This window comes from Mesoplodon bidens (assembly GCF_964165515.1).
Source record: "Mesoplodon bidens genome assembly, chromosome: 13".
In the NCBI taxonomy this organism is placed as follows: Eukaryota; Metazoa; Chordata; class Mammalia; order Artiodactyla; family Ziphiidae; genus Mesoplodon; species Mesoplodon bidens.
In genome coordinates, this window is record NC_138169.1 from 60,953,978 (window position 1) to 60,969,246 (window position 15,269).

At 44.0% G+C, this 15,269-nt stretch overlaps 1 pseudogene across 1 annotated transcript; it reads right to left on the reverse strand.

The window, feature by feature from the left end:
• Positions 1-1,200: 1,200 nt before the first annotated feature.
• On the reverse strand, positions 1,201-2,513 carry LOC308627069 (vacuolar protein sorting-associated protein 26C-like; annotated as a pseudogene). The gene is made up of 2 exons (XR_014017910.1): positions 2,126-2,513; positions 1,201-1,779 (listed from the first exon to the last, which is right to left on the reverse strand). The product of XR_014017910.1 is annotated as a vacuolar protein sorting-associated protein 26C-like (transcript).
• Between the last annotated feature and the right edge of the window lie 12,756 nt (positions 2,514-15,269).

Consider the following 15,269-nt stretch of genomic DNA (forward strand, 5'->3'; position numbering starts at 1 on the left):
CTCCTTCCTTCACCTCCCCTTCCTCCTGCTGTAATAGGAGACACCCCCAGCTCCAGCCAGGTCAGTAGTGAGACTGCTGCTGCCCAAAATACCCAAAAGTCTGAGTTTTCCTTAATAACTGATGGTGGAGGTGCCCGTCCAAGAAGGGCAAGGAAATGGCCCTCGCCCGGGCCCCTCGAGTTTGAATAAAATGATAAAGGCTGCCAGGCTGCTGGCAGCTCTTCAGGTGATAATTATTCCCTCAGGAGAGGAAGGCCAGGCAGCATGCACAGTGTGCGGCTTACTTCTGAGGTTAATTGTGGACCCAGAGAAACAACAGCAGGATGTGAAGGAAGAAATGTGTTGTAACAGACCCACCGTACACTGCAAATCCCAACAGGAGGCGAGGGAGAAAATGGCTTCAAGCCAAACTACCTCCCCCAACACCGCCAACGCAGGTCCCTCACGTGGGATGGAGGTGGGCCAAGTTCATCAGGTCCAGGTCCCGCCCAACACAGAGTGGTCTTCACTGCTGGCCTGGGCCCGGGTCCCCTGCCACTTAGAACCCAGCCGACAATGACGGGCGTGGACACGTGTTTTTATCCCCGACAAAACCTCGCACTTAAACGGACTCTGGAAAGACGGCAGCAGGCAACTTCACACCAGGTCCTGAGACTCAGAAATACTCCAGCATCAGCTGTGGTCACCAGATCCCCTCAGTCCTGGGAGGGCAAAGCACACTTTCCCCAGGTCCCCAAAAGTTCTGAAGTTATCACGACAAATGTTATAAAAGAGAACAGAGTGGGAAACACCCTACGCATCTGCAGTGGGCACCACAGCACCCTCTTTGGAGGGCGTCTGCCAACGTCACTGGCAACCAGCACACCTGTCGCCACCCTGCGGGGTTGGGGATCTGTCGGGAGCCCTGGCCACAACCGTCGGCCAGACAGGAGGTTTCCTTTGTCCCTGACCTCACTTTCCAGCAAAGTTCAGACTCTGTTACAACTGTGCTCTGAACCTAAAAAGGAGCAGGTTAGTCAGGAGTCACAGGAAATTTACTCTCTGGGAAACAATCTTGCCAACGCCATGAAGAAATCCTGATGAATTTCAAAGGGAAGCTCTGATTAGAGGGGCCCCGAGGGCATGATGAAGAAGTGTCAGACTCATTTCTGATACAGAACCATCAAGAAAGCAAATTCGGTGCTGCCGGCTTCGGCTCCCATAGGTCGGCACGGCTGCATTTCCACCTGTTCCTGCCTACATCCTGCAGAGCTTCAGCGGGAAGTTCTCTGTGATGAGGTGCTCAGGGTGAAGCAGCACAACGATGTTAACCTCGAACTCCACTTTGAAGTTGGTGGTCTCCAGTGTCGGGCAGGTGAAGAGCTGGGGGAAGACCTTGTATATGGGGACAGAGAGGCCCCAACACACGTCCCCTTTGGCGATCTGAATGTTCTGAATCTCTGTGGCATTGCGGGTGTACCCTTCTGCACAGCCGCAGGTCTCCACGCACACCAGCTGCAGCTCGATGTTTTTGATGGTGGCCTCCGAGCTCTCCAGCACCAGCTCTCCCGTTAGTGGGTGTGTGATAACACAGTTGGTCGAGCTGAGATGTCCTCTGATGAGAAATTTGGGGAGCAAGGTTCTCACTTTGACATTCTGTAAGTTTTCAGGTGTGACAGTGAAATCCACGGGACTCAGAGTCAGTTTCCCCTTCTGAGGAGCAGAGTGAACGATGAATTCATGGGTCTTGGTCAAGTCCTTGGCCAGCAGGGACTGCCTCATGTCACAGCGCAGGGTATACTTAGTGAGGACCCAATGAGGTAACGTGTGATAAGTCAAGGCCTGGCACACAGCAGCTCTGGGTAAAACGGCAGCTGTTTTATAGTAAGGATGAGAAAACACAGGTAGCAGGACTGCAAACACCTGGATGGCATCTAGACTTCACAGGCCAAGCTGGGAGATGTGGGTCAGCCCCCAACTTGCTCTCACTCGCTGGGTTCCCTGCATGGGCAGCACTGCGCTGGGTGCTGGGGCAAGGGCAGAGCTGTGCCCCACGTGGGGAAGAGAAGCGATGCTAGTGACAGTGCTCAGAGTCCTGGAGCTCAGGCCTCCAGGGCCTCTCAAAATGAGCTCTTCATATCTTAACCTGAATGTTGACAAACACACCGTGGTAAGTCTCATACAGAACTCTTACCCTTCACATGCAGAGGAAATTCAAAAGGAATTTCTGTTTTGCCACTGGGAAATATTCCTGGTTTCACCATTTCGATGGTACTGTTGATAATCTGGATGGGCTTAACAGAATTATAGAATGCCTCGAACACACCCACACTCTTGGCACTGAGTTGGAGGTTCACGGTTCCTTCCACTGTCAAGGAGACTCCCTGGTGCTGGACCGAATCCTTCCCAGATACGACCACCACCCCGGAGAGCATTTCCCTGGTGTGATAAACCTTGTTCGCTCTTTTAACCTTAATGTCCAGGGCGGTCACCATCTCGAATACTCCACTTCGGGAAACAATTCCGGCCACACGTGACCCAAGGGAAAGGAGGACACCCCCTAGCTGCTATCTTGTTCGCCACTTTTATCACACAGTTTGTTTGCCAGATTACTGAAGGGGAAGCTAAGAGATCTGGTCATCTGTTAATTACGTATTCTTCATTTCTACTTCTTTAATCTATGGAAAGAACCAACAGGTTAGGCAAGATATTGTTTGATAAAAAGATTTGAAAAGAGGGAGGGGGAAGATGGCAGAAGAGTAAGACGTGGAGATCACCTTCCTCCCCACAGATACATCAGAAATACATCTACACGTGGAACAACTCCTACAGAACACCTACTGAACGCAGGAAGAAGACCTCAGGCCTCCCAAAAGGCAAGAAACTCCCCCACGTACCTGGGTAGGGCAAAAGAAAAAAGAATAAACAGAGACAAAGGAATAGGGACGGGACCTGCACCAGTGGGAGGGAGCCATGAAGGAGGAAAGGTTTCCACACACTAGAAGCCCCTTCACGGGCAGAGACTGTGGGTGGTGGAGGGGGGGGAGCTTCAGAGCTGCAGAGGAGAGCGCAGCAACAGGGTTGTAGAGGACAAAGCGGAGAGGTTCCCGCACAGAGGATCGGTGCCGACCAGCACGCACCAGCCCGAGAGGCTTGTCTGCTCACACACAAGGGCGGGCGGGGCTGGGAGCTGAGGCTCGGGCTTCGGTCAGAGCACAGGGAGAGGACGGGCAGCGTGAACACAGACTGAAGGGGTTAGTGCACCACGGCTAACTGGGAGGGAGTCCGGGAAAAAGTCTGGACCTGTAGAAGACGCAAGAAACTTTTTCTTCCCTCTTTGTTTCCTGGTGCGCGAGGAGAGGGGATTAAGAGCTCTGCTTAAAGGAGCTCCAGAGACGGGTGCGAGCCGCGGCTAACAGTGCGGACCCCAGAGACGGGCATGAGACGCTAAGGCTGCTGCTGCCGCCACCAAGAAGCCTGTGTGCGAGCACAGGTCACCCTCCACACCCCGCTTCCGGGGAGCCTGTGCAGCCCGCCAGTGCCAGGATTCCGGGATCCAGGGACAACTTCCCTGGGAGAACGCATGGCACGCTGCAGGCTGGTGCAATGTCATGCTGGCCTCTGCCGCGCAGGCACACCCCACAGTCCGTACCCCTTCTTCCCCCCGGCTGAGTGAGCCAGAGGCCCCGAATCAGTGGCTCCTTTAACCCCATCCTTTCTGAGCGAAGAACAGACCTACATGCAGAGGCGGGGCCAAATGCAAAGCTGAACCCCGGGAGCTGTGAGAACAAAGAAGAGAAAGGAAAATCTCTCCCAGCAGCCTCAGGAGCAGCGGATTAAATCTCCACAATCAACTTGATGTACTCTGCATCTGTGGAATACCTGAATAGACAACGAATGATCCCAAATTGAGGATGTGGACTTTGAGAGCAAGATTTATTATATTTTCCCCTTTTCCTCTTTTTGTGAGTGTGTATGTGTATGCTTCTGTGTGAGATTTTGTCTGTATAGCTTTGCTTCCACAGTTTGTCCTAGGGTTCTATCCATCCATTTTTTCTTTCTTTGTTTGTCTTTTGTTTTTATTTTACTTTAAAAAAATTGTTTTCTTAATAATTATTTTATTATTTTAATAACTTTATTTATTTTACCTTACTTTATTTTATTTCATTTTATCCTCTTTCTTTCTTCCTCTCTGCTTTTTCTCCCTTTTATTCTGAGCCATGTGGATGAAAGTCTCATTGTGTGGCACACAGGGGTCAGTGCTGTGTGTCTGAGGTGGGAGAGCCAACTTCAGAACACTGGCCCACAAGAGACCTCCCAGCTCCATGTAATATCAAATGGCGAAAATCTCCCAGAGATCTCCACCTCAACACCAACACCCAGCTTCATTCAACGACCAGCAGGCTACAGTGCTGGACACCCTAAGCCAAACAACTAGCAAGACAGGAACACAACCCCACTCATTAGCAGAGAGGCTGCCTAAAATCATAATAAGTCCACAGACACCCCAAAACACACCACCAGATGTGGACGTGCCAACCAGAAAGACAAGATCCAGCCTCATCCACCAGAACACAGGCACTAGTCCCCTCCACCAGGAAGCCTACACAACCCACTGACCAACTTTAGCCACTTGGGACAGACACCACAAACAATGGGAACTATGAACCTGCAGCCTGCAAAAAGGAGACCACAAACACAGTAAGATAAGCAAAATGAGAAGGCAAAAAAAAAAAAAAAAAAAAAACAGCACATGAAGGAGCAAGATAAAAACGCACCAGACCTAACAAATGAAGAGGAAATAGGCAGTCTACCTGAAAAAGAATTCAAAATAATGATAGTAAAGATGATCCAAAATCTTGGAAATAGAACAGAGAAAATGCAGAAACATTTAACAAGGACCTAGGAGAAATAAAGATGAATCGAGCAATGATAAACAACACAATAAATGAAATGAAAAATACTCTAGAAGGGATCAATAGCAGAATGAATGAGGCAGAAAAACGGATAAGTGACCTGGAAGATAAAATAGTGGAAATAACTACTGCAGAGCAGAATAAAGAAAAAAGAATGGAAAGAACTGAGGAGAGTCTCAGAGACCTCTGGGACAACATTAAACACACCAACATTTGAATTATAGGGGTTCCAGAAGAAGACAAAAAGAAAGGGACAAAAAAAATATTTGAAAAGATTATAGTTGAAAACTTCCCTAATATGGGAAAGGAAATAGTTAATCACATCCAGGAAGCACAGAGAGGCCCATAAAGGATAAATCCAAAGAGAAACATGCCAAGACACATATTAACTGGCAAAAATTAAAGACAAAGGAAACATATTAAAAACAGCAAGGGAAAAACAACAAATAACACACAAGCGAATCCCCATAAGGTTAACAGCTGATCTTTCAGCAGAAACTCTGCAAGCCAGCAGGGAGTGGCAGGACATATTTAAAGTGATGAAGGAGAAAAACCTACAACCAAGATTACTCTACCCAGCAAGGATCACATTCACATTTGATGGAGAAATTAAAACCTTCACAAACAAGCAAAAGCTGAGAGAGTTCAGCATCACAAAACCAGCTTTACAACAAATGCTAAAGGATCTTCTCTAGGCAAGAAACACAAGACAAAGAAAAGACCTGCAATAACAAACCAAAAACAATTAAGAAAATGGGAATAGGAACATACATCTGATAATTACCTTAAATGTAAATGGATTAAATGGTCCAACCAAAAGACACAGACTGCCTGAATGGATACAAAAACAAGACCCACATATATGCTGTCTACAAGAGACCCACTTCACACCTAGAGACACATACAGACTGAAAGTGAGGGGATGGAAAAAGATATTCCATGCAAATGGAAACCAAAATAAAGCTGGAGTAACAATTCTCATATCAGACAAAGTACACTTTAAAATAAAGACTATTCGAAGAGACAAAGGACACTACATAATGATCAAGGGATTGATCCAAGAAGATATAACAATTGTAAATATTTATGCACCCAATATAAGAGCACCTCAATATATAAAGCAAATACCAACAGCCATAAAAGGAGAAATTGACAGTAACGCATTCATAGTAGGGGACTTTAACACCCCACTTTCACTAATGGACAGATCATCCAAAATGAAAATAAATAAGGAAACACAAGCTTTAAATGATACATTAAACAAGATGGACTTCATTGATATTTATAGGACATTCCAACCAAAATAAAACAGAAAACACATTTTTCTCAAGTGCTCATGGAACATTCTCCAGGATAGATCATATCTTGGGTCACAAATCAAGCCTTGGTAAATTTAAGAAAATTGAAATTGTATCAGGTATCTTTTCTGACCACAATGCTAGGAGACTAGATATCAATTACGGAAAAGATCTGTAAAAAATACAAACACATGGAGGCTAAACAATACACTACTTAATAATGAAGTGATCACTGAAGAAATCAAAGAGGAAATTTAAAAATACCTAGAAACAAATGACAATGGAGACATGACAACCCCAAACCTATGGGATGCAGCCAAAGCAGTTCTAAGAGAGAAGTTATAGCAATACAATCCTACCTTAAGAAACAGGAAACATCTCAAATAAACAACCTAACCTTGCACCTAAAGTAATTAGAGAAAGAAGAACAAAAAAAACCCAAAGTTAGCAGAAGGAAAGAAATCATAAAGATCACATCAGAAATAAATGAAAAAGAAATGAAGGAAACGGTAGCAATGATCAAAAAAACTAAAAGCTGGTTCCTTGAGAAGATAAACAAAATTGATAAACCATTAGCCAGAATCAAGAAAAAAAGGGAGAAGACTCAAATCAATAGAATTAGAAATGAAAAAGGAGAAGTAACAACTGACACTGCAGAAATACAAAAGATCATGAGAGATTACTACAAGCAGCTCTATGACAATAAAATGGACAACCTGGAAGAAAAGGAAAAATTCTTATAAATGCACAACCTGCCAAGACTGCATCATGAAGAAATAGAAAATAAGAACAGACAAATCACAAACATTGAAATTGAAACTGTGCTTAAAAATGTACAAAAAACAGAAGCCCAGGACCAGATGACTTCACAGGCGAATTCTTTCAAACATTTAGAGAACTAACACCTATCCTTCTCAAACTCTTCCAAAATATAGCAGAGGGAGGAAAACTCCCAAACTCATTCTACTAGGTCACCATCACCCTGATACCAAAACCAGATAAGGATGTCACAAAGAAAGAAAACTACAGGCCAATATCACTGATGAACATGCAAAAATCCTCAACAAAATACTAGCAAACAGAATCCAACATCACATTAAAAGGATCATACACCATCACCAACTGGAGTTCATTCCAGGAATGCAACGATTCTTCAATATATGCAAATCAATCAACGTGATACACCATATTAACAAACTGAAGGATAAAAATCATATGATCATCTCAATAGATGCAGAGAAAGCCTTCAACAAAATTCAACACCCATTTATGATAAACACCTTGCAGAGTGTAGGCATAGAGGGAACTATCCTCAACATAAAGAGGCCATATATGACAGACCCACAGCCAACATTGTCCTCAATGGTGAAAAACTGAAACCATTTCCACTAAGATCAGGAACAAGACAAGGCTGCCCACTCTCACCACTCTTATTCAACCTAGTTTTGGAAGTTTTAGCCACAGCAATCAGAGAAGAAAAGGAAATAAAAGGAATCCAAATCATAAAAGAAGAAGTAGAGCTTTTACTGTTTGCGGATGACATGATACTATACACAGAGAATGCTAAAGATGATGCCAGAAAACTACTAGAGCTAATGAATGAATTTGGTAAAGTAGCAGGATACAAAATTAATGCAAAGAAATCTCTGGCATTCCTATATACTAATGATGAAAAATCTGAAAGTGAAATTAAGAAAACACTCTCATTTACCATTGCAACAAAAAGAATAAAATATCTAGGAATAAACCTACCTAAGGAGACAAAAGACCTGTATGCAGAAAATTATGACACTGATGAAAGAAATTAAAGATGATACAAATAGATCAAGAGATATACCATGTTCCTGGATTGGAAGAATCAACATTGTGAAAATGACTCTACTACCCAAAGCAATCTACAGATTCAATGCAATCCCTATCAAACTACCACTGGCATTTTTCACAGAACTAGAACAAAAAATTTCAACATTTGTTTGGAAAAACAAAAGACCCCGAATAGCCAAAGCAATCTTGAGAACGAAAAACGGAGCTGGAGGAATCAGGCTCCCTGACTTCAGACTATATTACGAAGCTACAGTAATCAAGACAGTATGGTACTGGCACAAAACCAGAAAGATAGATCAATGGAACAGGATAGAAAGCCCAGACATAAACCCACACACATATGATCACCTTATCTTTGATAAAGGAGGCAGGAATGTACAGTGGAGAAAGGACAGCCTCTTCAATAAGTGGTGCTGGGAAAACTGGACAGGGACATGTAAAAGTAGGAGATTAGATCACTCCCTAACACCATACACAAAAATAAGCTCAAAATGGATTAAAGACCTAAATGTAAGGCCAGAAACTCTCAAACTCTTAGAGGAAAACATAGGCAGAACACTCTATGACATAAATCACAGCAAGATCCTTTTGGACCCACCTCCTAGAGAAATGGAATAAAAACAAAAATAAACAAATGGGACCTAATGAAAATTCAGAGCTTTTGCACAACAAAGGAAACCATAAACAAGACCAAAAGACAACCCTCAGAATGGGAGAAAATATTTGCAAGTGAAACAACTGACAAAGGATTAATCTCCAAAATTACAAGCAGCTCATGCAGCTCAATAACAAGAAAATAAACAACCCAATCCAAAAATGGACAGAAGACCTAAATAGACATTTCTCCAAAGAAGATATACAGACTGCCAACAAACACATGAAAGAATGCTCAACATCATTAATCATTAGAGAAATGCAAATCAAAACTACAATGAGATATCATCTCACACCAGTCAGAATGGCCATCATCAAGAAATCTAGAAACAATAAATGCTGGAGAGGGTGTGGAGAAAAGGGAACACTCTTGCACTGCTGGTGGGAATGTGAATTGAATTACAGAGTGAAGTAAGTCAGAAAGAGCAAGACAAATACTGTATGCTAACACGTATATATGGAATTTAAGAAAAAAAAACGTACTGAAGAACCTAGGGGTAAGACAGGAATAAAGACACAGACCTACTAGAGAATGGACTTGATGATATGGGGAGGGGGAAGGGTAAGCTGGAACAAAGTGAGAGAGTGGCATGGACATATATACACTACCAAATGTAAAGTAGATAGCTAGTGGGAAGCAGCTGCATAGCACAGGGAGATCAGCTCAGTGCTTTGTGACCACCTAGAGGTGTGAGATATGGAGGGTGGGAGGGAGGGAGACGTAAGAGGGAAGAGATATGGAAACATATGTATATGTATGACTGATTCACTTTGTTATGAAGCAGAAACTACCACACCATTGTAAAGCAATTATACTCCAATTAAGATGTAAAAAAAAAAAAAAAAGATTTGAAAATTATGCTAGGGCCGGAAATAAGTAGAACATGTGGGCGCCTGATTTAAAAGTGAGTTACAATGTAGCTTCCTAAATTAACAAGAAAAGAGATTTTCTGCCAAGGACGGCTTCCTGCAAATAATTGCTTACAACCGCCCCCGCCCCCCAGCCCCCTGTCAGACATCATTTCATTTCTATGAGATTAGGGACAAAGGTCCACCTTCTGTAACTTCATGTTGAGAAAGGGCATTGAGGTCTTAGAGTGAGCAATATCAACATGGGTTTGAAGCATCTCTCTGCTGACAGCTTTAATTGCTCATTTACAAATAAGGGCAGAACAAGCTACAATTATTTTGATGCCCACAAATATGTAGATTATTATGATCAATAGTGTTAATCCCATTCTCTTAAGGCCAGTTCTTGGAATTGTGTTTGCCATATATTCAGTGCAGCTCAAGATGGCACAGCTTATGTCATAGTTGCAGTCTGGTCATCATGCAGTTCGTTTTCCCCTCTGGTGCACATTATAGTACCCATAAAATACTGAGAAATGTGCATCAGATACTGAATCTGTGACTTTATTTTCTTAATCATTAACTGCTTGAGCCTGCTATTTTGGGACACCTGGGAGACTTCAGCTTTTCTACAAACAAGATGCAGAGGACCTGGAGGAACATTTGTATTTGGTGGGGGGGGTGGGGGGGTGGCAGAGAGTTCTGTTCAGTTCCACCTCAACAGAGATCTCTCAGAAAACAGAGCAACCCAGAGACTGAAAATGCTTTAAAGGGATAAAATGATAGCTATTCAACATTATATTGTTATAATTATTATTTCTATTGATAATAATGATAGTGGGGCTTAGGCTTAGGACCAATAAATTTGTGAGATAAAATTTCTTTTTACTCCTCCTTTTCCTTTCTTTAATGATGCTCCTAGAAGCTTTGGGGAGATTAATTCATGTACTTCCTGTTGAGGAAGCCCAAAGAGCTAGACATCCTGTCCCTTCCCAATGGCATGTTTCCAGTGAAACTTACTAGGCTTTTCTGTTCCCATTGCACTTCTTCATAGCCTACCAATCTTGAGTTCCATTCTGAGAAGTTCTTCTCTCTCAATATTGGCAAAGCCTATTCAACCTAAACAAAGTATGTTTCCTTCCTAAATAGCCCATGTGTGAAAAGAATGGGTCTGGAATACTGCAGAGAAACAAACATGCTGCCATCACACCTATCCATATTCTAACTGTCACATGAGATGAAGGAAGAGGTTCACCACCTCTGTAGAGTCCCCACCACTGGAGTGTTTTCATACATACCTGAAACCTTACCTCGCTTATCGTCTCTGAGGATCCACTTTGTGTTAGACACTTTTTTAAACACTTCATAAGATCATCTTTGATTTTCAAACACACACACTCAAGTGAAGAGATGAGATGAACGAGGCTAGAGAAGGTTAAGTCTCTTGGCCAACTTCAAAACCAACAAAAGAACAGGGAATCAGCCCCAGCTGAGTCTGATTCCAAAGCACAAACTTGTGTTTTTTTCCCACATTACCATGAATTTTCAGGTTCTTCATTGTATTCTCCAGTAGATTCCAGGCAGCAGGAAGAAATGAGTTTACCTGATTTGTAACTTCAGTGCCTGGCACAGTGTTGGAATTAGTATCGATTAATAATTAACATACATTGTGAGTCCGCCCTCAGGTCCCCGCGCAAGATACATCAGAAATTCATCTACACGTGGAACAACTCCTACAGAACACCTACTGAACGCTGACAGAAGACCTCAGACCCCCCAAAAGGCAAGAAACTCCCCACATACCTCGGTAGGGCAAAAGAAAAAAGGATAAACAGAGACAAAAGGATAGGGACGGGACCTGCACCAGTGGGAGGGAGCCGTGAAGGAGGAAAGGTTTCCACACACTAGAAGCCCCTTCACGGGCGGAGACTGCAGGTGGCGGAGGGGGAAAGCTTCGGAGTAGCGGAGGAGAGCACAGCAACAGGGGTGTGGAGGGCAAAGCGGAGAGATTCCGGCACAGAGGATCGGTGCCCTCAGGCACACACCAGCCCGAGAGGCTTGTCTGCTCGGCCTCCGGGGCGGGCGGGGCTGGGAGCTGAGGCTCGGGTATCGGCTTTCAGTCAGAGTGCAGGGAGAGGACTGGGGCTGGCGGCAGGAAGAGAGCCTGAAGGGGTTAGTGCACCACGGCTAGCCCGGAGGGAGTCCGGGGAAAGGGTCTGGAGCTGCCGAAGAGGCAAGAGGCTTTTTCTTCCCTTTTGTTTCCTGGTGCGAGAGGAGAGGGCATTAAGAGGGCTGCTTTGGGAAGCGCCTGGAGACAGGCGCGAGCCGCGGCTAAAGGCGCGGACCCCGGAGACGGGCGTGGGACGCTGGGGCTGCTGCTGCTGCCACCGCCGCGGGGCCTGTGTGCGAGCGTGGGTCACTGTCCGCCCCGCCTTCCGGGGGGCCTGTGCACCCCGCCACTGCCGGGGTCCCGGAACCCAGGGACGGCTTTCCTGGGAAAGCGCACGGAGCGCCTCGGTCTGGGGCAACTTCACGCCAGCCTCTGCCGCCGCAGGCCCGCCCCACACTGCGCGCCCCTCCCTCCCCTCTGCCTGAGTGAGCCAGAGCCCCCGAATCAGCGGCTCCTTTAAACCCGTCCTGTCTGAGCGAAGAACGGACGCCCTCCGGCGACCTACATGCAAAGGCGGGGCCAGGTCCAAGGCTGAGACCCGGGAGCTGTGAGAGCAGAGAAGAGACAGGGAAATCTCTCTGTGCAGCCTCGGAGGCAGCGGATTAAAGCTCCACGGTCCACTTGATGTGCCCTGCGTCTGTGGAGTGCATGAATGGACAGCGAATCATCCCAAATTGAGGAAGTGGACTTTGAGGACAAGATTTAAGACTTTCCCCCCTTTTCCTCTTTTTACAACGAATTATCCCAAATTAAGGAGGTGGACTTAGAGAGCAAGATTTCAGACTTCTCGCCCTTTTCCTCTTTTTACAACGAAGTATCCCAAATTGAGGAGGTGGACTTGTAGAGCAAGATTTTTGATTTTTCCCCCTGCTCTCTTTTTGTGAATGTGTATGTGTATTCTTCTGTGTAAGATTCTCTCTGTATAGCTTTGCTTCCACCATATGTCCCAGGGTTCTATCTGTCCGTTTCTTTTTCAATAATTACTTTTTAATTTTAATAACGCTATTATATTTTATACTTTATTCTATTCTACTTTACCTGCTCTTTCTTTTTTTCCTACCTTCCCTTCCTCCCTCCCTCCCTCCGCCCCTCCTTTCCTTCTTTCTCTCTTTCTTTCCTTCCTCCCTCCCTCCCTTCTTCCATTCACTCTTCCTTTTTCTTTCATTCCTCCCTCTCTCCCTCCTTTCTTTCTTTCTTTCCATCCTTCCTCCCTCCCTCCCTCCTTTCTCTCTTTCTTCCTTCCTTCCTTCCTTCCTTCCTTCCTTTCTTTCCTTCTTCCTTTCTTTCTCTCTCTCTTTCTTTCTTCAACTAATTCTTTCTTTCTACTTTTTCCCCCTTTTATTCTGAGCAGGGTAGATGAAAGGCTCTTGGTGCTGGAGCCAGGAGTCAGTGCTATGCCTCTGAAGTGGGAGAGCCAACTTCAGGACACGGGTCCACAAGAGACCTCCCAGCTCCACATAATATCAAGCAGCGAAAATCTCCCAGAGATCTTCATCTCAACACCAGCACCCAGCTTCAGTCAACGACCAGCAAGCTACAGTGCTGGTCACCCTATGCCAAGCAACTAGCAAGGCAGGAACACAACCCCACCCATTAGCAGAGAGGCTACCTAAAAACATAATAAGGCCACAGGCACCCCCAAAACACACCACCAGACGTGGACCTGTCCACCAGAAAGACAAGATCGAGCCTCAACCACCAGAACACAGGCACTAGTCCCCCCCACCAGGAAGCCTACACAACCTACTGAAACAACCTTAGCCACTGGGGACAGACACCAAAAACAACGGGAACTACGAATCTGCAGCCTGCAAAAAGGAGACCCCAAACACAGTAACATAAGCAAAATGAGAAGACAGAAAAACACACAGCAGGTGAAGGAGCAAGATAAAAACCTACCAGACCTAACAAACGAAGAGGTAATAGGCAATCTACCTGAAAAAGAATTCAGAATAATGATAGTAAAGATGATCTAAGATTCTATTTCCAAGATGCAAAATCTTGGAAATAGAATAGACAAAATGCAAGAAACAGTTAACAAGGACGCAGAAGAACTAAAGATGAATCAAGCATCAATTAAAAACACAATAAATGAAATGAAAAATACTCTAGATGGGATCAGTAGCAGAATAACTGAGGCAGAAGAACGGATAAGGGAGGTGGAAGATAAAATAGTGGAAATAACTGCTGCAGAGCAAAATAAAGAAAAAAGAATGAAAAGAACAGAGGACAGTCTCAGAGACCTCTGGGACAACATTAAACGCACCAACATTCGAATTATAGGGGTTCCAGAAGAAGAAGAGAAAAAGAAAGGGACTGAGAAAATATTTGAAGAGATTAGAGTTGAAAACTTCCCTAATATGGGAAAGGAAATAGTTAATCAAGTCCAGGAGGCACAGAGAGTCCCATACAGAATAAATCCAAGGAGAAATACGCCAAGACACATATTAATCAAACTGTCAAAAATTAAACACAAAGAAATCATATTAAAAGCAGCAAGGGAAAAACAACAAATAACACACAAGGGAATCCGCATCAGGTTAACAGCTGATCTCTCAGCAGAAACTCTACAAGCCAGAAGGGAGTGGCAGGACATCATTAAAGTGATGAAGGAGAGAAACCTGCAACCAAGATTACTCTACCCAGCAAGGATCTCATTCAGATTTGATGGAGAAATTAAAACGTTTACAGAGAAGCAAAAGCTGAGAGAGTTCAGCACCACCAAACCAGCTTTACAACAAATGCTAAAGGAACTTCTCTAGGCAAGAAACACAACACAAGGAATATACCTACAATAACGAATGCAAAGCAATTAAGGAAATGGGAATAGGAACATACATATCGATAATTACCTTAAATGTAAATGGACTAAATGCTCCCACCAAAAGACACAGGTTGGCTGAATGGATACAAAAACAAGACCCATATATATGCTGTCTACAAGAGACCCACTTCAGACCTACAGACACATACAGATTAAAAGTAAGGGGATGGAAAAAGATATTCCATGCAAATGGAAACCAAAAGAAAGCTGGAGTAGCAATTCTTATATCAGACAAAATAGACTTTAAAATAAAGACTATTAGAAGAGACAAAGAAGGACACTACATAATGATAAAGGGATTGATCCAAGAAGATATAACAATTGTAAATATTTATGCACCCAACATAGGAGCACCTCAATACATAAGGCAAATACTAACAGCCATAAAAGGGGAAATTGACAGTAACACAATCATAGTAGGGGACTTTAACACCCCACTTTCACTAATGGACAGATCATCCAAAATGAAAATAAATAAGGAAACACAAGCTTTAAATGATACATTAAACAAGATGGACTTCATTGATATTTATAGGACATTCCATCCAAAAACAACAGAATACACATTTTTCTCAAGTGCTCATGGAACATTCTCCAGGATAGATCATATCTTGGGTCACAAATCAAGCCTTGGTAAATTTAAGAAAATTGAAATTGTATCAAGTATCTTTTCCAACCACAATGCTATGAGACTAGACATCAATTACAGGAAAAGATCTGTAAAAAATACAAACACATGGAGGCTAAACAATACA